The sequence below is a fragment of the Syngnathoides biaculeatus genome, chromosome 2 (assembly GCF_019802595.1).
Source record: "Syngnathoides biaculeatus isolate LvHL_M chromosome 2, ASM1980259v1, whole genome shotgun sequence".
Classification (NCBI taxonomy): Eukaryota; Metazoa; Chordata; class Actinopteri; order Syngnathiformes; family Syngnathidae; genus Syngnathoides; species Syngnathoides biaculeatus.
This window is the reverse complement of record NC_084641.1, coordinates 41,691,403-41,715,918: the sequence shown is the minus strand read 5'-3', so window position 1 is coordinate 41,715,918 and position 24,516 is coordinate 41,691,403. Positions and strand designations below refer to the sequence as shown.

The 24,516-nt window shown below is 46.0% G+C and overlaps 1 long non-coding RNA gene across 1 annotated transcript; it reads left to right on the top strand.

The window, feature by feature from the left end:
* Nucleotides 1–1,299: 1,299 nt before the first annotated feature.
* Nucleotides 1,300–23,360, top strand: LOC133493035 (uncharacterized). Its single transcript, XR_009792830.1, has 6 exons — nt 1,300–13,407; nt 13,668–13,772; nt 15,024–15,230; nt 15,307–16,990; nt 17,189–17,315; nt 20,944–23,360. It is a non-coding gene; the product is annotated as an uncharacterized LOC133493035 (long non-coding RNA).
* Nucleotides 23,361–24,516: the final 1,156 nt, after the last annotated feature.

Here is a 24,516-nt window from a genome sequence, read left to right as displayed (position 1 = left end):
TCCGCCGGCCCGAGTAGTATGCTGGGATCAAGGCTCACCTTCTCAAAGTTTTTGAGCTTTCACGGCCGGAGCGTGCCCGACATCTGTTGGCTATTAAAGGACTGGGGGACAGCAAACCTTCCGAACACATGGAAATGATGCTAAACCTGCTGGGCACGGAAGAGCCCAATTTCATTTTCATGGAACTGTTTCTCAGGCACATGCCACCGCATGTTCAGACGGCGCTCGCTAACAGTACTGTCACTGAGCCCTGGGCCCTGGCCGAGGAGGCCGACCGTTTCTTCCTGGCCACCCAGCGCTTCTCCCTGAGACGCTGGCCGCGACGCGCAGTTACTCGCCTCTGGGCGCGGGGGTGGCATCCAGCAGGGGCCCCATCGCCACCGATGGCCGTGCTGGCAAAGGCTTGTGCTACTTCCATACCCGTTTCAGTGCGAAAGCAAAGAGGTGCCGCGCCCCTTGCAACTACGACGCGTCGGGAAACGCCAAAGCCCACGCTTCGCAGCGGCTGTGAGCGTGGGCGCGAAGAGCCGGCTGCTGTTCGTCAAGGACACCCTTTCCTGGCGCAAATTCCTTTGCGACACCGGCGCCCAGAGCAGCGTCCTGACGGCCACTGCGGAGGACGCCGCTGGCGGGACTCATGGGCCACCCCTACTGTCCGCTAATGGCTCCTCTATCCGCTCTTATGGCATGAGAACTGTGGACTTGTGTTTCGGGAGTCAGCACTTCACATGGGACTTTGTCACTGCCGATGTCTCATTCCCTCTCCTCGGCGCTGATTTTTTTTTTTGTGCCCACGGGCCATCTGGTGGATGCACTGACTTTCTCCACAGTCGCCTGCGTCCGCAATGAGGCGACTTATGGCGGTCTCTCCAGTTCGCTCTCGGACGGCACCAAGTACCAGCTCCTCCTTGGTGAGTTCCCTGGCTTGACACGCCCCACTTTCTCCTCTGCCACGACTAAACATGGGGTTGAGCACCACATTGAGACCAAGGGCCCCCCAATTCACGCGAGGGCCCGACGGCTTGACCCTGAGAAGCTTGCAGTTGCTAAGTCCGAGTTTGCCAACATGGAGCGCCTGGGCATCGTCCGCCGCTCGGATAGCCCGTGGGCCTCGCCGCTACACATCGTCCCTAAACCGAGTGGCGGGTGGCGACCGTGTGGTGACTACCGCCTCCTTAACGATGCCACTACGCCTGACCGCTACCCTGTTCCACACATTCAGGACTTCTCAGCCCACCTGGTGAGCAAAATCCTGTTCTCCAAGGTCGACCTGGTGCGCGGGTATCACCAGGTTCCTGTGCACCCCTCAGACGTTCCCAAGACAGCTGTAATCACTCCGTTTGGACTGTTCAAGTTTCTGAGGATGCCGTTTGGTCTTAAAAACGTGGCACAATCTTTCCAGCCTTTAATGGATTCTGTGCTCAGTGACTTGCCATTTGTGTTCGTCTATTTGGATGACATCCTCGTCGCCAGCTCCTCGGAGGATGAACATCTGATGCACCTCCGCGACCTCTTCGCAAGACTTGAGCAGCATGGCCTCATCATCAACCCGGCGAAGTGTGTTTTCGGGGTGCCCTCTATCCAGTTCCTCGGGCACCTCATAGAAAAGAACGGCGCCGCCCCCCTTCCGGCAAAGGTGGAGGCCGTCTCCGCTTTTCCCCAACCTCGCTCGGCTCGGGGCCTCCGGGAGTTCCTGGGGATGGTGACTTTCTACCACCGGTTCATCCGCCGGGCGGCCCACATCATGCGCCCGCTCTATGAGGCTCTTAAAGGCAAGGTCCCCAACCGTGACGTTGAATGGACAGCCGAGAGAATGGAAGCCTTCGAGGCTACGAAGGCCGCGGTGAGTTGTGCCGCTATGCTGGCCCACCCGACCCACGAGGCCCCTGTCGCTCTCACTACCGACGCATCGGACTACACTGTTGGAGCCGTATTCTAACAGTGGGTCGGCGGCGCCTGGCAACCGCTTGCCTTTTTCAGCCGTCAGCTGGTCTCTAGGGAGCGCAAATACAGCACGTTTGATAGAGCTCCTCGGCCTCTGGGTGGCGATCCGCCACTTCCGCCCCCTATTGGAAGGCCGTGAGTTCACGGCATATGTGCACCATAAACCCCTCACTTTCGCCATGTCCATGGTGGCCGAGCCGTGGTCCGCCCACCAGCAACGCCAACTGTCGTTCATCTCTGAGTACACTACGGACATCCAACACATTGCCGGCAAATCCAATGTGGTCGCGGACTGCCTCTCCAGGGCGATCGTCGGCACTGTGCATCTGGGTCTCGACTACTCCCGCATGAGCGCAGACCAGGCCTCTGACCACGGGGTGCAGGCCCTCAAGACTTCTGACATGGGTTTGCGCCTGGAGGAAGTCGCGGTTGGTGACTCGGGCGTCAGGTTGCTGTGCGACCTGTCGACTGACCAGCCTCGGCCGCTGGTCCCTGCAAACTGGCGGCGAGCTGTTTTCGATGCGGTCCACAACCTCTCCCACCCGGAAGGAAACCGTCCGTGAGGCTGGTGGCCCAGAAGTTCGTGTGGCGCGGTCTTAAGAAAGATGTGCAGGCCTGGGTCGACTCGTGCGTGGCCTGTCAGCGGGCTAAGGTGCATCGCCACACAAAAGCCCCCTTGGAGCCCTTCGCTGTCCCCGAGAGGAGGTTTGACCATGTCAACGTCGACTTGGTAGGTCCACTTCCTCCCTCGCACAGTTTCACCTACTTGCTCACCATGGTGGACAGGACGACCCGCTGGCCCGAAGCCGTTCCCCTCTCCTCGACAACGTCGTCAGACGTGGCCCGGGCGTTCATCGGCACGTGGGTTGCGCGCTTCAGGACCCCGTGCGACCTTTCCTCCAACCGTGGCCCTCAGTTTACCTCTGAACTCTGGAACGCAGTCGCTGAGAGTTTGGGGGTCAAGCTGCACCGCACTACCGCCTATCACCCCCAGGTGAACGGTCTCTGCAAGCGGTTCCACCGCTCCATGAAAGCAGCCCTGCGTGCCGGCTTGACTGACGGCAACTGATTGGATAAGCTCCCGTGGGTCATGCTGGGCCTCAGGTGCGCCTCCAAGGAGGACCTGTTGTCCTCATCCGCCGAACTCGTATACGGCCAGCCACTGCGGGTCCCCAGCGAATTCATCCCGGACGCCACAGCGCCCTGGTCCGCAGCCAGGCAACGGTCCTCCCTGCTGGAGGCCGCAAAAGGGTTTGCGCCGGTTCCCACGTCGCAACATGTCACCCCAGCTGCCCGGCTGCCCCGTCACCTGCGCTCTGCGGATTTTGTGTTTGTTCGTCATGACGCCCACCGTGGACCTCTGCGCCCCCCATACGACGCGCCGTTCAGGGTCCTGGAGCACGGGGATAAGAGCCTGCTCGTGGACATTGGCGGCAGACCCGAGACTGTTTCCGTGGACAGGGTCAAACCCGCGCACCTGGACATTGCCCATCCTTTGGGGTTGGCTCTCCCCCCGCGCCCGGGTCGTCCCCCTTTGCCCTGTGCCCCTGCGCCTGCCGGGGTGCCCTTGACCCCACCTGGGCCCTTGTCCCGTGACTCAATGGACAGTGCGGCCCCGCCCCCCTCGGGCCCTACAGTGCACACCCGCCGGGGTCAGGTCGTCATCCCTCCACAGCACGAGGATTTTGACTATGGGTGAATTCTGGGGGGGCTTGTGTGGTGTTTACATAATTCACCCGCGGGACCTCGAGTTGGGGTGCGGGATTCCGCACGGATTGTTATTGTTGTTGCGCTTCCGGAGTGAAAGGTTATCAGAGTTCCCGCCGTTATGCGAGTAGTGTTTCGATGTTGAGCAATAAAACAAGTTTTGTTCCTCTGTCCGACACTCCGCCTACGACTCCTTTTCTCCGGCGCTACAATACAAATATTTACCCAAACTTCATCAGTGGATAAGCAAGAAAACACATTTTCTGTGAAATTTTTGATTAATTTCATAATACAGAACTCTGCAAATTGAATTTGATTTTGAAATGCAAGGAAACAAGTTAAAATTTTCTGTCTGAAATAGGACATCGCAGAGACAAGAAATGTGTTTAGAATGTATTTTCCCATTGCGAGTCCTTATTTCCAAAAATATATATAACTGATTAACTTGAAATTTAATATTTTTATGACAAAAAATGCTTAGTTTTTTGCTGTTATAATGATAGTGCTTCACAGCGTATTTTGGGAAAAGTTAACATATCACGGAAATCGGGCCCTTGGTAATATGCAAGGTTTCTCGGTGGTCACGGTGTTCTTTGGCTTCCCTTTGCACTTAGCCTTTTTTGTCTTACTAAGTCGATTTAAAAATCCTTCATGTTACCAGAACCGAAAAAATGTCAGGCTCATCTGACCCATTTAATTCTACATGCCAAACATTGACAAATCCGCCACCATAATCCAACCTGTAAACCCTGTCCTTGGGAGTACCAAGACGGCAGCCAACTGTTTTCAACCAATCGACACACTGCTCAATGTGTATGCACTAACCAGTCTTTTTTTACGTCACTGCCACCAACCACTGATCTAAATAAGACTGGATAGCTTATTGGCCACCGTAGCTGAAGTCGCCGGAAGCAGATATGCGCCAATTTGATAGTCCCGAAACAACCATGCCTATCTGTGTAGGGATTCACCGCTTTAATCTCCAGTTTCGTGGCTGTGAATATGTATTTACATATTCAGTGTTAACACTTGGGACTGTCTGTGAAAATATATTTCTAAATAAAACATACATGGATGTCCCTTAAAGCCGATCTTACTGATATGTTTTGAAGTTAAATTCCAGATCATGCTTGAGTATGTTGGGTTGAGTGGCAGCAAGCATCCAGATTTCACTTTTTGAAGGTAACTTCTTTCTTTTCCTGTTCACTTTTGAAAAATCTTGACATCGGGTCAGGAAACATACAGTAAACTCTGCATAACTCGACATTGTGGTGGTCTACATAATTCACCTACGGGACCTCGTGTTACGAGGTTCTGCACGGACGTTTTTGTTGGTTACACTTCCGGTCTGTTACTGTATGTCATTAAAACGAGGTTCGTTTCTGTGTTCGACACTCCACCTCCAACTCCTTTTCTTCGGCGCTACAACACTGTTTAGGACCACAACTTTTGTGAAGACTATTTTACTTTTATTTTACTTTCATTATTTGCTTAAATATGACCTTATACATTTAATCAACAGATGAAGTGTTGCCCATTTGCTAATCAGACAAGGATGTGTTGTGGAGCCGGTGGTTGTCCTTGATCTTTGTACGCAGAAAACCGGCTGGTGGCATCCTCCTCTCCCAAGTGTTGCCGTGGAGACGAATGACACCAGATTAAGGAGCGGAACGTTACCATCCGACCCAGGACCAGACTGCGTGGGGGGCAGCCACTTCTACCATGGAGCCATACATATAAAAACCTTGTGTTACTGGGCAGCTGTCTTCTTCTTTGGCTATCCTGGCAGAAGACACATCTCGTGTGCGGCAGATACCTAGATAAGACCTGGACGTCTGTATTGAACATTCCTTTGTGATAAATCCATTTGCTGTTAACTTTTTCTAATCATTGGTCATATCTTCCTCGATTCGTGAACAGGCGTAGGGTCCAAACTCGCAGATCCCTACAATAGAGAAATGTTGACTTACACGTAACCTTTTCAGTAGTATTATTGGAGACTGGGACCTCACTTTTAATGTTGACTTACGGTATATGTCATCTTATACAGTGTCATGTCATGCAGGGTTTACTGTATTTTCATTCCATGTCTTTCTGCCGACAGTACCAACAGGCTACTGAAACCAATAATTTCCATGAAATCTGAATTGTGGCTCAGGAAAGGTGGTCTGTCAGTAACTTGGGGATCGTTTCGGCTCGAACCACGTTTCGACCTATTATTGGGCTCAGTGAATGATTGAATGGCTCGTGTTTAATGTCCTACTTAACAGTATTTCAGTTATATGAGAACAGTACCTACGTGTTGCAGGATTCATTTCTACAGCTGTTGTCTTATGTTGCCTCACAGAGGTCATTTGCCAGAGACACAGTATGACCATCCCGCTGACACTCACATATGATAATACTGACACACTGCCAACCAGTTGCCTTTTTGATGCCAATTACTGAACTTTAAGTGAAACAGTGGCAGCTATGACTCTTATTTTTGGTTTGACGACCCAGACTCAAACCTTGTCTACCAGTGTTTTGGGTGGTTTTAGCTCATACCGCATTTATACTTGTACCAATCATTGAATAATTGGTGTTTAATATCTTGCATTACAGTATTTTAGTCCTTTGATGCTGATTTCCATTGCTCTTTATCTCGTACTGCCTCATTGAGACAACGAGCCAAAGACACCCAACAAGCCCCCTCACCCGTCACATTCGAGGCCTACAAACAATGGGCGAACCTGTGGCTGCTCTAACTCCTATTGCTGAGTGCCACACGAGACAGAGTTTCCGCTGTTACATGTAGTTTTGTGTCAGATTCGACCCAGATTTTAAACCTGGATCTCCCAGCCTAGAAGCAGATGCTTTACAGGCTCTATCATTTCTATTTACACCGATAACAAATGTAAGCCACAGCTGTGCAAGCTATGCTTTAGAGGATGGCTTTTATCTGAGTCCTATTTGTAATTAATTCACGGGACTAGCATCTGGAGTTTTGCTGCAAACTCACTTCCTGCTTTGAAGTGCTGAAATTGTGTGGATATACAAATGGGGAGTGGGGGTAATCCCATAAATTTGGTCTCCCATCCTGGGGCCTCCCTGGTTTAATCAATTTATATCTGTCAGAAATTTTGTCCACACTCTTGGATGAAATGCTTTTATTTCATATAGTGCTTCACAGCGTATTTTGGGAAAAGTTAACATTGGGGAAATCGGGCCCTAGGTAATATGCGAGGTTTATTGGTAGTCATGGTGTTATATGGCTTTCCTTTGCACTCAGCCTTTTTGGGCTTACCAAGTCGAATTAAAAATCCTTCATGTTACCAGAACTGAAAACATGTCAAACTCATGTGACCATTATTGATAAAAACCCCGCCATAATGCAACATGTAAACCATGTCCTCCACACGTTTTTGGAGTACCAAGATGGCGACCAACTGGCTTCAACCAATCGACACACTGCTATATAGTAAGTTTCTTTCGGCTTGTCCCTTTCGGGGTCGCCACAGCGTGTCTCCTCAGATGAACACACATATATGTTTGGCACAATTTTTACGCCGGATGCCCTTCCTGATGCATGAGCTATCCAGTCTTTTTTTTTTTTTTTTTTTTTTTTTTTTTTGAGCACGTTAACACAGAACAGTACAGGTGCTACATTCCTCCCCTCCAAAATAAATGTTGTCCTCAACATGAGTACTTCGATATCTGGTATACAGCATGGACTAAACAAATGTAGTAATTATCATATGCTTTCCATATACATTGTTTCAAAACCATGACTGAAATTTTGCCATTTTGCATTTAATCCAAATATTCTAATGGTATTCCAACCACGTAATAGTATTCAGTCACGTAGAAAACATATTCCCACCGACCAAACGTCTAAATCTAAATTAAAAAAAATGTAAAAAGCACATGACAGAATTTTTTTTTTTTAACCAGTCTCTGTTACTCTTCTCAAACGTCAGAAAATTATCCGAAACGGTACATAACAGATTTGTTGACAGTCTTGTACCACTTTATTCACACAGTCACTCCAGTTTCCCTCTCTCATCATCCAAGGTCCTCAATATTGGCAACAAAGTACAATTAAATCTTTCGACTGGGTTTCCCTGTGGTTGGTAAGGAGTGGTTCTTGAGTTGGCAATGCCGCTGATATTTTGTAATTGCCTCAACAACTGATTCTCAAATTCTTTGCCATGATCGTGGTGTTCTCTTGCAGGAAAAACAAATTTTAAAGCAAAATCAAAAATCTTTGTCGCAGCAGTTTTGCCTGAATTGTTACGGGTTGTGTAGGCTTGTGCAAACTTTATGAAGTTATCACTTGTTTCTTGTGCCACTGTCTCTAACCATACATCATGCCCTCACGACTGTTTTATAAACTTTGCCCTTCATCCTTGCAGAGATTCTTCTGTCACATAACACACCAGACACATTCCGCTTGCTCTTCCTATCTGCTTGGACCGGTTTCTTCACTTCCTTACCACACTCACCATTGCTCTGGATTGTTGACCCCCAAGTATTTGAAGTCGTCCACCCTTGCTATCTCTTCCCTCTGTAGCCTCTCTCCTCCCCCTCCACCCCTCTAATTCACACACATATGTTACAAATACACGTTTTACTTCGGCATCCGACTTAAGTTGCAATTCGAGTTAAGTTGCTTCTGTAGGAACGGATCTCAGTCATAGACCAAGAAATTTTATATTTTACCTGTATTCCAGGTTCTTGTGGTTTGTTCACATAATAAATGGGTGTTTGGCACCCACTAGGTAATGCCTGCAATGCCTTCTTCACACCCAAAAGTTTCCAGTTTCCGATCCCGTAATTCCTCTCTGCGTGGGACTATTTGTACACGGGTGAACCTTACCATCGGTCTGGGCATATTGAGACAACACAGCACCAACCCTGCTTCTGATGCATCGACCTTGACGATGAACTGCCGTTTTGGATCCACATGAACAAGAATAGAAGCAGAGGAGAAAAGTTTCTGAAGATCACCAAAAGCTATGTCGACCTTCTCTGTCCATTGAAAGCTGCTAGGGTTGGGGTGAGCGCAGTGAGAGGTTCTAGGTGCTACTACCTGACTGTAGTTCCGTATGAACCACTGGTAGAATTTAGCGAAGCTGAGGAACCGCTGCAGCGCTTTTCTTGAGGCTGGTCTAAGCCAATTGGTGACCACGGCCAGCATGGCTGGGTCCATTTGCAGCTGCCCTGCTGTAATAACATACCCCAAAAAGGTGGTCTTAAATCATGGAACTCACATTTTTCAGTTTTGACAAAGATTTTATTTAAAAGGAGTCTCTGGAGTACTTGGCACAGGTGTCAAACATGATGTGCATCAGATTGAGATGTCATCAAGGTAAACAAAAGCAAATTTCCCAATTATGTCACACAGGACCTCATCAACGAGTGCCTGGAAAACAGCAGAGGTGTTGTTCAAGATGAAAGGCATGACAAGGTACTTGTAGTGCCCTTTGTGGATGTTAAAAGCTGTCTTCCACTCGTCACCTTCCTGAATGAAGACCAGGTGGTAGGCTTGGCACAGATCCAACCTGGTAAAAGTTGTCGGACCATGAAGGGGGGGAAAAGGCTGAGTCTGTCTGGGGCAAAGGGTAATTCCACTTAATAGTAATCTTATTAAAATCACAATAATCCACACATGGATTGAGTCTCTGGTGTTGTACACAAAAATAAAAATCCTGCCCCCACCAGTGATGAGGAAGGCCGAATAATATCTACGGCCAATGACTTATTGATGTAGGTCTTTATGGCCTCCCGCTCGTGACAAGACATGTCATAAAGGCGGCCACTAGGTAACAGGGCACTAGGCTGTAGGGTTATAGTGCAATCATATGGTCTGTGGGGGGTAAAGCAAAACGAAGCAAAGCAAATTTATTTGTATGGCACAATTCATACACAAGGTGACTCAGTGCAACTAACATTATTAAAAGGATTCAAATACAAAAATAAAAACACTTGAAAATAAAAAGTACAATTAAAACAGCTTTGAACCAGTAATCCCTCTCTATTGCACCTTTTGCGGCTTCAGTGCATCACGTCTCCCCCCCATTCCAAAAAAAAAAATACAAAAAACATCGGCATCCACCACTGAGTGTATTACAGCAAGACGCATTGATACAAGTTAAGTGATGGTCCCCAGCGCGACATCCATCCCTGAGTTCAATTTAAAAAAAAAAAAAAAAAAAAAAAGCTAGATCGGCATGCGGTACTGTTTTACGGGAAGACGCGTTGATACAAGGCAAGTGATTGGTACTCGGCGTAACATCGACCAATAAGAGCATGTGTGGATTTATCTTGTGAGTGGATTGGCTGTGCATCATCAAAGACCCACCCACCAATTCTCCCTCCCTCCCATCCTCCCTCTCTCCCTTGTCCTTCCTTTCCGCCATTTTCTACGCTGTTGACTGTGTGCGCGATAATCTTGTGTTTACAATGCCCCCGAAGCGCTGTTTTGATGCAAACTCTTCCACCCAACAAGAAGAGGAAGATAATGATGATCAGCAAAAAATTAAAACTTTTGGAAAAGATCAAAGACAGCAGAAGTTATGCTTTTGTGGCGCCATTATGACGTGAATGAATCAGTGCTGCGCTACATAAAGGATGTGGTAAACATCCATAAAACCGCTTCAATAACTTTTAATAAGGAAGCAAAATGTGTAATGATGAAGAGGCTGAAGAAAGTGCTGACAAACCTCATGCTGCAATGAGGGATTCACCCCTTCAAGGACAAGCCTTTTTGGCAAGCAAAGGTTGGTTTGAAAAATTTCAAAAGCGTTATGCCCTCAAAAGGTACAATATGGTACGAGCTGTCGAGATTAGCAATTGTTTTGACGGGGTTATGTCTTTATACATGGTGTTGGATTAAATTGATTAATTGTACATAAAATTATCACATATTTGCCCTCTTGTTTTGCTTTTAATGCTGCTTTGCTCTGCTTAATATGCTTGAACAATATGATGCAACAAAGAGGGGCATTACGTTGCGTGTGAAATAGCGCTCAACTGTGAGGAGACGTCATTAGGGTAAGACGGAGATGACATCACCGGGGTGCGTTGGCAGCATTTGGCGCACAACAACTCAGTGGAAAACTTGCCAGGATTCACGTTTGCTTTGTTTGCCATGGTAGTTTTGTTTTATCAACTCAAGCTTACTTTGTCACGCTTGTGTATGGTTGCTTTGTTTATCACGTTTCCTGTTTTTGTTACGTTTTGGACCGCCGTAAAGAAATAAAAGGGAAAATTCCTTGAGATGTGGTCAGAATGGGCTGGAGATGGTGGGAGAGACACACCGTGCATCCTCCTCGCGAGCAAATGTTCCTCTTGTCGCAGGAGGGGATGTCACAACGATTAGACGAAGGCAACATCACAACGGTGAGACGGAAGCGACATCACAACGGTGCGTCGGGAACATTCTGTGCGCTACAGAAGAGATCACTAGTTTGCTTTGTTTGTCACTATCTGTACTGCAATAAAAATGTTTTATTGTAATTGTTCAACTAGACCAGTGGTCTAGTCAACCTGGGCCCGGACCCCCAGTGAGTCGTTCAAAAAGCTCCCGGACCCCCAATAATGTAGTGCTGGACACAGCTATGCCAAGAAATACTCAATTTTTGTGGCTCATGTGCTCTTGCTTTTTATTTTTGTACAATAAATCAAAACGTGGTTCAACACTGGAAAGGACAATTCTCACATCATGATTAGCTTTCAGACGATTTCGTTTTTTCGTCTTCACATCATGGACCCCCTGGAAAGACGTTTTTCACCCCCTGAGGTTCCTTGATGTAAACCCACTTTGGGAACCACTGAACTAGACACTTGTACCGCTGTAATTTTTGTTTCAAGTATGTGAATTACAAATGCTGAACTCTTGCTGAAATATTCTGGTAACCCCCCCCCCCCCCACACACACACACACACAAACATCAGCAGTGATGTGATAAATGGTCACTATCCAGTAATATAGTCAGTGTTTTATAATTTATAGTCATTCAGTCATTTTCTTAACCACTTATCCTCACAAGGGTTGTGGGAGTGCCAGAGCCAATCCTAGCTGTCATTGGGCAGGAGGCAGGGTACACCCTGAACTTGTTGCCAGCCAATCACAGGGCACACGGAGACAGAGAACAGTCGCATTCACAATCACACGATTTAGAGTGTCCAATTAATGTTGCATGTTTTTGGGATGTGTGAAGAAACTGGAGTGCCTGGAGAAAACCCACACAGGAACTCAACAGAGGCGAGGTTGGGATCGAACCCTGGATGTTAAAACTGTGAGGCCAACACTTTTACAGGCGATCTCAAATATGCAAAGTACAAATACTGTTTACTAATTTAAACATTCTGGTACCCACATAAACATATATGTCTGTCATGGGTGTGTCTGTTCCCGATGTGGCGCGCACCTGCTCTGATGAGCAGATGTGTTCACTTGCGTCTCGTTTTGGTGATTATGGTACATGTATATATTGCCACGTGAGCGGTCGCGTCCTTGTCAGATTGTTGTACTACTTTGTCACATTCCCGCAACCCTTTGCCTTTGTCCTACTCTGTGTACCGAACCCTGCCTTGTTAACGACCCTGCCTTCACGCCTACTGATTTTGATACTGCTGCTTTGTTTGGATGGCCTGCTGGTGTTTTGACTTTGGACTGAATAAAGACACTTCCGGAGTTGTACCTGGTCTCATGAGTGCTGCATTTTGGGTTCGTGTCCAGCTGACTCAGATCGGGTGCGCAACGCCCTCCAGGCTCAAGGACGGCGTCTTGCTGAACACGACGAAAATCTCCAGATGGTTCCTCCCCAGTTGGAGCAGTTGAGTAACCAGTTGCGAGAGGTATTTGCCCGGCTTAGTCCCCTGTCCGCATCCTTCACCTGACAGAGCCAAGGTCATGTTCGTCATTTCCCACCTGATAGGATGCGCTGAAGAATGGGCGACCACTGAGTGGAGCTGTGACGCGGACACGTGTCGGACATGGGCGTCCTTCGTGAAGTGCATGGCAAAAGTGTTCCGGTATGCATTCCTTGAACACAAAGCGACAAACTCCTTGATCACGCTGCGGGAAGGCAAGAGCCGGGTCTCTGACTACGCCATTGACTTCTGCATTCTTGCAGCCAAAAGCCAGTGGAACAATGGGGCACTCCTCGATGCATTCTTTCAAGAGCTGTCCCCCGCAGTAAAGGACCAGCTGATCCTGCTGGACTTGCCAACAGACCTGGACCCACTCATCGCTCTCACTTTAAAAATAGACAAGAGACTCATGGATCGGGAGCAGGACAGCGCCTGGCGGATGGACACACCTGCACATATCAGGGACGCCGACACTCCTCAAGGTACCTCTGTGGAGCCAAGTACGCACGTACATGCCCCTCATCCCAGGAAGCGGAGAGGGAAGAGACCGCTCAAACTCCGCAAGATGACCCGGACCTATCTTCAGTCCCCTCCTGTTACCATGACGTGAGGGAAGTATTTTCCAAGTGTAAGGCCAAGTCGTTTCCTCCTCACAGGCCATACGACTGCGCCATTGACCTGCTGCCTGGCTCCTCACCCCCTCACAGGAGACGATATTCTCTTTCAGATCCGGAGCATCAAGGCATGAAAACATACGTGGAGGAGTCGATGGCTGCAGGACTGATCCGGCCTTGTCGTCACCGGCCGTGGCAGGCTTCTTTTTCTTGGAAAAAAGGGCAAGACCCTGCGGCCCTGCATCAATTACCAAGGAATGAACGACATCACGATAAAGAACAGGTACCCTCTCACTATCATTGCTAGAGCCTTCAAACTTCTGAAGGGGGCCAAGGTTTTTACTAAGCTGGACTTGAGGAATGCGTACCACCTAGTGCGGATAAGCAAGGGGGATGAGTGGAAGACAGCTTTCACCACACCCACGGGGCATTATGAATATTTGGTGATGCCTTTTGGACTTACAAATGCACCAGCTGTATTTCAGAATTTTTTCAATGATGTTTGATGTGGAATGCTTAACATATATGTTTTTGTGTACCTAGACGACATCCTGATTTTCTACCCGGATGAAAAATCCCATGTCAGGCACAATCATGCGATGCTACAACCGTTAATGCGTCACTACCTGTCTGTCAAGGCTGAAAAATGTGAGTTCCACCAACCCTCCGTGTCATTCTTGGGCTTTTTCTTGGTAGTGGGAGAGATACGCTTGGATCCCAGAAAGGTTGAGGCTGTTCTTCATTGGCCCACTCAGACTAACCGCAAGGAGGTGCAGAGGTTTATTGGGTTCGGCAACTTCTACTGCAAATATGTCTGAAACTTTAGTACAGTTGTGGCCCCATTGCATGCACTAACCACACCCCACAGTTCCTTCATTTGGAACCCGGCCATGACAGGTGGCCTTCTGTAAGCTCAAGGCCAGCTTTATCTCAGCTCCGGTCCTCACCTTACCCAATCCAGATAGACAGTTTTTCGTCGAGGTTGATGCGTCGGATTCAGGGATAGGGGTTCTCTCTCTCTTTCACAGAAAAGTCCCAAGGACGGAAGATTATACCCCTGCACATTCTTTTCTAAAAAAAAAAATAACTCCTTGAGGATGAAAATACGAAATCAGAGACCGGGAATTTCTATCAGTCAAGACAGCGATGTCGGAATGGAGGCATTGGTTAGAGGGGGCTCAGGTCCCATTCTTGGTATTAACAGACCACAAAAATTTTTAATATTTAGCCAAAAGGCTCCGCTTTGTGATGACCTATCGGCTGTGGACAAAGAATGGGAAACCCGATGTGCTGTGGCGTGTGGATAATGGGGAAAAACTGAGTCCGACCCCGCGCCTATCCTCCCCGAAGCTTGTTTCATCTCACCCTAAACTCAATGCCCCTCAAGGGAGTTACGCCCCCTGTCCGTTCCACAATGACTGTGGTCTCACATTTCTCTGAACTTCGTGACCGGGCTGCCGGCTTCACAGAGTCAGACCACTGTTGTTTCAACCGTTGACCACTTCTCCAAAATGGTTCATTTCATTCCGCTATAAAGTCCCCTCCGCAAAACAGACGGCCGAGCTCATGATCGAAAACATATTAATGTTGCACGGCCTTCCCACTGACGTGGTTACCGACGGGGCCCCAGTTAATTTCCTGGTTCTGGAAAGAGTTTTGTTCTCTCATAGGGGTCACCGTTAGTCTTTCCTCAGGCCATCACCTGGAAACCAATGGCCAGACTGAGCACGTTAATCAGAACTTGAAAAGGGGCCTCTGGTGTCTCGGCTCTCAACCATGCCTGTGGAGCCAACAGTTGATCTGGGTCAACTACATGCATAACTCTTCCTTCATCGTGCACTGGCATGTCCCCCTTTCACATAGCGCACATTTATCCACTCTCTCTCTTCCCGTCCGTAGAATCCAACTCGTCAGTGCTGTCTGCGTTGGTCGTTGTGAGGCGCTGCAAGGGAACCTGGGACCAAGCCCGACAGATGCTACAACATGAGGAACTCTCCTATAAGGCCGTAAGAGGGCCCCAGCTCCAGTCTACAGGGTGGGTTAGCGAGTCTGGCTGTCTGCTAAGGGCCTCCCACCCAGAGTGGAATCACGGAAGCTCGCTCCCAGGTTCGTCAGTCCATTCCCAATTACAAAGATAATCATTCCAGTCACAATGAAATTAAAACTCCCGAACCCGTTGCAGATCCACCTGACTTTTCACGTTAGCCTGCTCAAGCCTGCTCAAGTGTCCTTGTTGGTCCCACCTGCCAGGACCCCTCCTCTCCCCCAAAATGGTGGACGGGGTTCCTGTCTACATGGTTTGCTGGCTCCTGTTGTTGCACCGTCGAGGGAGATGGATGCAGTACCTGGTGGACTGGGAGGGCTACGGTCCCGGGGAGTGGTCGTGGGTTCCTTCCTGGTTCCTGGTCAACCCCTCGCTCATGAGGGACTTCCATGCATCGCATCCTGAGGCTCCTGGGCCTGGGCTGGGTTTGGGGTTGGGGGGCACTGTCATGGGTGGATCTGTCCCCGATGCGCCGCACACCTGCTCCAATGAGCAGATGCACTCACCTGCATCTCGTTTTGGTGATTATGGTCCATGTATATATTCCTAGGCGTGTGGTCTGGTCCTTGCCATATTGTTGTACTACTATGTTATGTTCCACCAACCCTTTGCCTATGCCCTTGCCACTCTGTGTATCGAACCCCGCCTTGTTAACAACCCTGCCTTCATGCCTGCTGATTTTGGTACTGCTGCTTCTTAGGGCTGCCTGCCGGTGTTTCAACCTTGGACTGAATAAAGATGCTTCCTGAACTGTACCTCGTCTAGTGAGTCTTGCATTTTGGGTTCAGCCTTGTGTTCTGGTCTTGACAATATTCCCCACTATTTCACGTTTTTTTTACTTTTCGTGGGTGATTCTGGTCCCAATTAACCGCAAAAAAAAAAAAAAAAAAAGAGGATTTCTATACTCCAAAACGTATGAGAAAAAGGAAGAATTTTTAATCTGGATTTGAAAACACTCACAGTTGGGGCTGACGCCACCTCCATTGGCAACTTAATCAATTTCTCTGCAGAATAATAGCTAAATGCTGCTTCACCATGTTTCCTTTGAGTCAGTTGATCTCAGCCCTAAGGGGTTTGTATTCCATGAGCATTCCTTTCATGTATTCAGGACCTAAGCCATTTAATGATTTAAAGACCAATATCATAACTTTGAAATTTATTCCAAAGCCGATTGGAAGCCAGTGTAAAGACATTAGAATTGGAGTTATATGCTCTGACCTCTTGTGAAAACATTCATTACTTTTATAGTTATCATGGTTAAAACATTTTCACGTTTTGTAGACATTCACCCACTCAGATGTGTGGTCGAGGCAGGAAAGCTGTCTGTTTTACACTTACTTAAGCAGAAGTGACTATGCCGACTGTCAGAAACTGTTAGAATAGTAGGAAACGATCTAAGCATTTTCTTGGTGCAAGATGCATCTGCACATTGAAAGTTCCATTGTGTTGCATCCTGCTTTGTTTCAATGAAGGCGGACGAGGGATAGGAAGACCTCGACAGTCTTGGTGAGGTCACTCAGTGTGCGCTCAGCTGTCCATCGCAAGCGGAAAAAGACAATCTTGGTTGGTGTGAGTTCACTTCAATACAGTCCGCAGGCTTGTTCAGGTGTTTAGAAGAAACTTGGGCCTTCAAGCCGGAAGACAACGTCTTCTCTTCGGTGGATTATCGACAACGACTGAACACAGTGCACCGTCCGAGTCTCCAGGAGACCCGGAAAGTCCTCCTTTCCATGAGGGCAGTCCTCGAACATCCTCCACTGGGAGAACACAAACATCATCCTACGAATTGTATATGTCTCAACCAAAGGAGAAATCGTCACAGGTCAGTGTTTGTATAACACAGGGAAAATAGTACTGAATAGCTATTGTCAAACGACTAGTATATGTCCTATTTTCAAAAGAATTAGATAATAGGAATACCACTGCTAACCTTTTTGTCCAGTTTAATGAATGTTTAATTGGTAAACCTGACATTTACTTGGTCCTTCGAGCCGGATTTCAAGATACCTGAGGTTTACAGGAGCTGAGTCGACGTCCAGGCAAAGACCGTGGACGAGGCACTTGAGACCCTTTCCGGAACTGGACCTCGACTTTGCGTCTGGAGGCTGAGGGTTGATGAGAAGCCGAAGGAAGTAAAGGCATCTCTGGTGAGTAGGAAACTCCCACACTCATGAGGAATGAGTGAATGCGCATCTGGATGACTGGGGCAGAACAAACCTTTAGAATACTAGTCCTAATCGAATAGACTAATTAGTCTATAAAACTGAGAAAAAGGCAAGGTGTGTCCTGTACGTGAGCTCTGTGAAACGTCTGCATAAGTACAAGTGTGAGTGGCGGTTCGCTACCTCATTTGAACAGGAAATTGAGTGACAACTGTTTGAGGATGCAGAGGTAAGAATTCCGCCACCTGTGGTAGAAGCTTGAAAATTACCTCAAACAGAAAGTAATTGTCACCCTGTTCAGGGGGAAGTCAGTATAGTCACCCAAGGTGAACCACTGACTCCAACAAGGGAAAAACAAATGGCAAAATAGTTTATAAATAGCAAAATAGTTGAACAGAACATCTGGGAAAAAAATAATGTCTAAGGACTAGAAGTTTGTAGAAAGCTGATGTCTACTAAAATAAAACATCTGAATTTATGGATAACACAACATGGCTTTGCTGGCCAGCTCAACATACACGCAAAAGACATATATAGAGTGAACCTGCAGGATAAAATAAGAGTAACACACACAAACAAGACAAAAAAAAAACTGGACTCAAGGTGATGTGAAAACGGCCATTAAAGGTATCACATCTCATAAAGTTGATGTAACAATATTCGTCCAGGGAACGGAAGACTTGAGAAAATCTTACCACTTAAATGGTGCGGAACTACAACAAATTTGGATGACAGCAAATACTTTCTCACAGCAGCAGGGAGTTGAAGGGTTAATATCACGCACTTCTGCTAGATTTAGACAAAAAGCAATTTTTTTTCTTCTATTAGAAGAGCAAAATAAAACAACAATGAACCATTTTAAGAATATAGAATTGGAATGACTGCATGTTTTAAACCAAACAGTGGCATTCCTGAAGATCACACTCTAGGGAGCGTGTATCAAGAGCAATTAAAAAATCCTCTTCATGCGAATTCAAATAATCCTACAAAACAATGGATTGAAAAACATTGGGTTGACAAACCGACTGGCAGCCTGTAACAATACGGTAACCAAGCACTACACGCAGAAAGAGTGCTACAAAATGGGAAAAAGAAAGTTGACACCTTTCTGACAGAGGAAGGAGAATTTTATGGAGATTTGTGCAAAACATTTAATAATTGTGGCCGCAGATGAGGAAGAGGCAGGGGAAGAGTAATGGGAGGGGATGCAAATTTGATCAAAAAGAAATTATTTGCTGGTGTTCTGGAGAAAAAGGTCACATTTCACGTGACTGCCCTAAAAACAAAACACCCACCACCGCATAACTGGAAAAAATGTCACTAATGCTCCCAAAATGCACCTTTTTAATTTGCCCCATACGTTTGTTGGGAAGAGATGGCTTGCTGAAACTAGGACTGGGCTGAATTCCCTCTCTGACAGGAAATATAGAAGTGAAAAGAAAAAAAGGAATTACTGGGAGGACAGTTAAATATCTTACAAAATAGGAATACAGCACTCTATTATTACACCTTAGATATTCCAAACAAACCTCCCACAAGACCAGGAGATTTCTTGCTGCAAACAGCTCGAGACATGATTGAACAACCAGAAAATGACTTGGAAGTGACTCATTGCATGTGACTATGTAGTATAAGATACTGTAAACTTATAACAGCCCACACCAGACAAAATCATGATTATCTGTACTCAGATGGTATATCAGTCGTGGTGACAGGAACAAGACTGACTGACAAACTAAATGCACTACACAAAGAATGGACACCACCACACACGTCATTACAACAGGAGTGGGAGAGTTTGGGACAATTTGTTTTGGTACTACGAAATGTTCCTGATTGGACAGAAAAAGAACCAGATTTGGATTGGGATGACTGAATTGTACAGACAATATATTATTGGACAGTCTTAAACAATCTGAGACCAGATGCTGCTGTATTCACGGTGGTATCACAATCTACACAGACAATACTGGAAAAATAGAGGAATAGCGACAACTACAGGGAACACAGTGACACATGCAGAGCTACTACAAAATTTGCTCATAGCAGTTCAATTACCAAAAGAAATACCCATATGTAATTGTGCAGTACACACATCAAATACAGACAAAGAATCATTAGGAAATGGATTTACAGATAAAATAGCAAAAGAAGCAGCAGCCAAAACCTTTATGGGATTAGCTGACCATGTAACAAATAAAGACATACTTTGAGATGATGTGTTGAACAAAATGCAACAACAAAGCTTACCAGCAGAAGTAAAAATGTGAAAAAATAAAGATGCTACATTACAAAATGGGAATTATCTCAACACAGATACAAAAAAAAAATTCTACCAAAAAAAATGTTTTAAGTGGGCGGCAATCTTGAGCCATGGGAAGTCTCTGGTCTCAACAGGGGGAATGGTAGCCCTGGTTACAAAGGCACTAAATGATCCATGGATTTAACTTGTATACAAAAATGTTTTTGTAGGGCTTTGTTTGACCTGTGCGCAAGATAATCCACTGTGCATCCAAAACGGGGTCAGTTTCCTCAAGGTACACATCCATCCATCCATCCATCCATCCATCCATCCATCCCTCCATCCATTTTCTTACCCGCTTATCCTTACAAGTGTTGTGGGGAGTGCTGGAGCCTTTCCCAGCTGTCAACGGGCAGGAGGCAAGGTACACCCTGACCTGGTTGCCAGCCAATCGCAGGGCACATGGAGGCAAACAGCCGCACTCACAATCACATGTAGGGACAATTTGGAGACAATGATAGATTTAGTCTAACTTTACATACATTACGATCATGTAAGGGTCTCATTCCATTCAAAACACAGTTTGGGAAACCACACAAATTACCAATATTTTCCACGCAATGAGAGATAGACAAATGATGAAGAAAAAAAAACTCAAGTGGGTCCCTTTCAGGAGTTATTAACAACGCTAAACAGCTTAAAAAATTGCAAAAGGGGATACTTGAGTTCATTTGTTGATTGTAAGAAAGTTATTGCTTTTGAAACCATTGTAAACACAAACAAAACTAAATTTGTTTTTATTGGCCAGTTGTAAGATAGCTGTTCTCATTCCCACTGCCAAGGTTGGTGTTAGTCCGGTTACACATGGGAGTAAGACTGCGTCATAATGGTGACTAAACAGTTAAATTTTGCTGTTGGGCGTTGGATGAAAACGCTACCTGTTATTTTCATTTTTCTGTTCGAGTGGTACCTGTGGGAACCACTCAAGGGCCCACCCAAATAAAATAAATAAATAAAATAAAAACTTGGATAACTACATACAAAAAACTTGTCCAAAAGATTGTGTTGTTTGCACGGATCCAGAGATAATACCAGTGCTATTAATTGATAACAAATGCAAAAAAAAAAAAGAAAAAAGTTGGGGGTTTCTGTGTATCCATTAACTTCTTTTGAAAAACAAAAAACATTGTTTTCTAGTGGCGTGTCACGAGTAAATTTCACATGCATCAATTTGGAAAAAAATTGGGAAATTTATCAGCATTGATGTGTAAAACCTTGTGCCATTGTCATGGTCGTGCGGCAGTAACTTTCTTTTTAATTTTTTTACGCCGGATGCTTTTCCTGATGCAACCATTCTGCATTTATTCATAGAGAGAGCTGGAGCCAATCCCAGCTAACTTCGGGCAGCGGCAGACGACACCCCGAACTGGTCGCCAGCCAATCGCAGTTCAGATGTCGACACCATCACTGAGCGCGAATCGATCCCATGCTGCCTTCACTCAAAATGTCCCTCTGAGGGAAACCCGAACTACAACGTGGCCCGCAAGAGAAATGAGCTTGTCACCCCTGCACTACACCATCAGAAAAAAAAATGTAACAAGTTACTGTGCTATAATAACTATTGCTGCCATTTGTCTATTCATCCAATGTATGTTTATGAATTCACATCTACTGTACATGCAGTTTCATCCGAACACTGGCATAGACTGATCAAGAGCTGAATGACATGGACAAAATAGCAGAAAGAAACACGTGGATACACCTTACACACTGTAAAAGGTCATCTCAGCTGAGTCACCCAAGGGGAAAGGTGAGCAAAGACCAGCATACGGTGGGTGCTGCCTACCACCAGATAACGAGGCGCAATCTCATTTCAAATAACTTTGGTAAACAACTGTGCGGGAGGCATGAGGCATGAGAGGAGGACTCCATGTGTGCCTCCCAGTGAATCAGTTCAGCACTTTTTCAATTCCTTGGCAGAGTCTAATTGCTGGGGATTCCATCTTTGGGCTTATGCTAAATGAAACCCCCACTTTCTTCTCACCATTTGCCAATTTAATGCTACCTTAAACCCGCATGTTATACAAAAGAGTACGTATACTATGGAGGGAGTATTTTAAGCGGAAAAACCCTGAGGAACATTTTTTCATTATTATGATTATCTTTTTTTTTTTACAAATAGGAAACAAAACTGGTTGTTATTAATGTAGAATGCAGCTAACAAGGTAAACTATAGTTACATCATACGCATGGGCCCTAGGCCACTAATGCGTGTCATTCCAATAGAAATCCCAACACAATGTACCCTGGAGGTAATGACTAAAACAACTCCCAACACCACTTGACAGAAATGGAAAAGTGTTTATCCAACAACTAAGGCAGTAAAGGATAAACTGATATTTTCTACTAGTGTTGCATTGGCTAATTTCTCCTGTGTTAGCTTTACAGGGACAGATTTTAAGGTGGGAAGTCTCAACAAAACATGGTGTCATGATATCCATCTGCAAACTGCCCCACTGCTCCCACTGCTGACATACATTGATGCAAATGGCATCCCAACTGCATACCAGATGAGTATAAATTGGTTAACGAGATTGCTGCAGGATGCGAATCCATCTTGTTATGGATAACTCTGAATAAAAACGTTGACAGAATCAACTACATACATAACAATGTCCAGAAACTAGGTAATTATACGGAAGCAGGCTTTATTGCCATAAGGGAACAACCAGCTGCAACCTCACTCATGACCTTCCAGAACCGCATAGCGGTCGACATGCTCCCGGCCGAGAAGGGTGGCGACTGCTCAATGTTCGGTGACCAGTGTTGTTTATTCCAAATATCACAGCACCTGATGGGTAACGCACAAGGGCCATTCAAGGCCTCCGCACCCTGAACCACAAGATGAAGGAGCACTCTGGTGTAAACACATCAGCCAGGTCTGAGTGGTGGGGGGAAAAAAAAAAAGTTTGGCAAATCTAAAAATTTGGTGTTCTCTGTCCTAGTTTCTATCGCTGTTTGCAGCTATTCTTGCATTGTGTGGATGTTGTTCTATTCCCTGCATAAAGGCATCACTTAACCAACTTATAACCACTGCTATTGCCCCGACAAATTCAAAATTGGCACAAATATATCCACTATTGGCACAACAGGGTAATGACAGTGATATTGTTGACCACGATGATGATGTTATGACTTCTCTTCCAGACCTGTTCTCTGATCCAGAAGATTACAAGTAATTAGTGCTATATTTTCTTCCGGGTGTAAGCCGAAAGGGTGATCAATTAGATGATTTAAGGATTTGAGCAAATGTAGGATAAACAGGAGGTTAATGTAGAAATAATTCTAAATAGTATTAAGTAACTGTTTCTGCCTGCAATGAAGAAATGCTTTGCTCTGCTCCAATTCAGTTACTGTTTCTGCCTGCAATGAAGAGATGCTTTGCTCTGCTCCAATTCAGTTCCTGTTTCTGCCTGCAATGAAGAAATGCTTTGCTCTGCTCCAATTCAGTTACTGTTTCTGCCTGCAATGAAGAAATGCTTTGCTCTGCTCCAATTCAGTTACTGTCTCTGCCTGCAATGAAGAATGCTTTGCTCTGCTCTAGAAAACGTGGTAGCAAATGTAGGATAAACAGGGGGGAAATGTAGGAATAATTGTGATCATAATTATCATACATTTGCTTCCAATAAAGAAATGCTTTGCTCTGCCCTAGATAATGTGGCAGCCTCCTAGCAGGAGATAGCAAGAACAAAAACATCTAATCATCAGAACTGTTAGAACTGCTGCCTGTTAAAGAAATGATGACCACACATGTATTCAGCAATCTTCCACACATGCACACGCACATGAACAAACATTTACACCTTGTTTCAAACTGTTTTGCTTGTCTTCTCCTTTTTGTAACATCCATGTAAATAAGGGGCGTCTCAAAACTAAATAAATAGAGGTGCCGAGGAGAGGATAATCAGAGAGTGCAATGGTGAATTGTACGAGACAGTTCCTCTCCTCTCTCCTCGCGAGACTTGAACTGGTGTCTTTGCTTCCTTTTTTGTCCTGTTTAATGAATGTCTGATTGGTGAACCTGACAAAAGTGGTGCGTAAAACTGTTGACTTCAAGAATGATTTGATCGCTGAATACAAATCAGGTGTGCGTGTTTCTGAGGTATCGAAGAAGTATGGCATGGCAAAATCGACGATCACCACCATTCTGAAACACAAGGATGCCCTCAAAGCAAGCGATGTTGCTAAAGGAGCAACCGTGTTGACCAAGCACAGGCCACAGATCTTGGAAGAAGTCGAAACGGTGCTTCTTATTTTTGTAAACCAGCAGCAGTTAGCTGATGAGGCTGAAGGCAGGAAGGATGCCTCATGTGCCAATATAAAAGCTATCTGCGCTAAATTGAACAACATCCAGAATTTTGTAGAACTCCATCACCCCAACAAAGCAGAATGTTGGGGAGCACTGCAAAATTTCAATGATGTTGTTATGAGCCACTTCAGGAAGATGCTCAAAATACGACAGAAACTGTCATTAGATTCTTTCTTTGTTGAAAAGGGGTGAGTCACTCCCAAAGACATTTGAAACAGTTTTGATTGCTTTTTTCTTTTGTTCCATTAACCCTACCTCTAGTTGCAAGTTAAATTTTGTGTACATGTTCCTTACTTTCTGTGCAAATGAAAAATGCATGGGATTTCTCCGGGCACTCCCGTTTCCTCCAACTTCCTATAAACATGCAACATTAATTGGACACTCTAACTTCCCTGTAGGTGTGATTGTGAGTGCGGCTGTTTGTCTCTATGTGACCTGCAATTGGCTGCCAACCAGTTCAGGGCATACCCCTCCTCCTGCCCATAGATAGCTGGGATAGGCTTCAGCATTCCCGCAAGTCTTGTGAGGATAAGTGGCGAAGAAAATGGATGGATGGATGGATGGATGGATGTCTC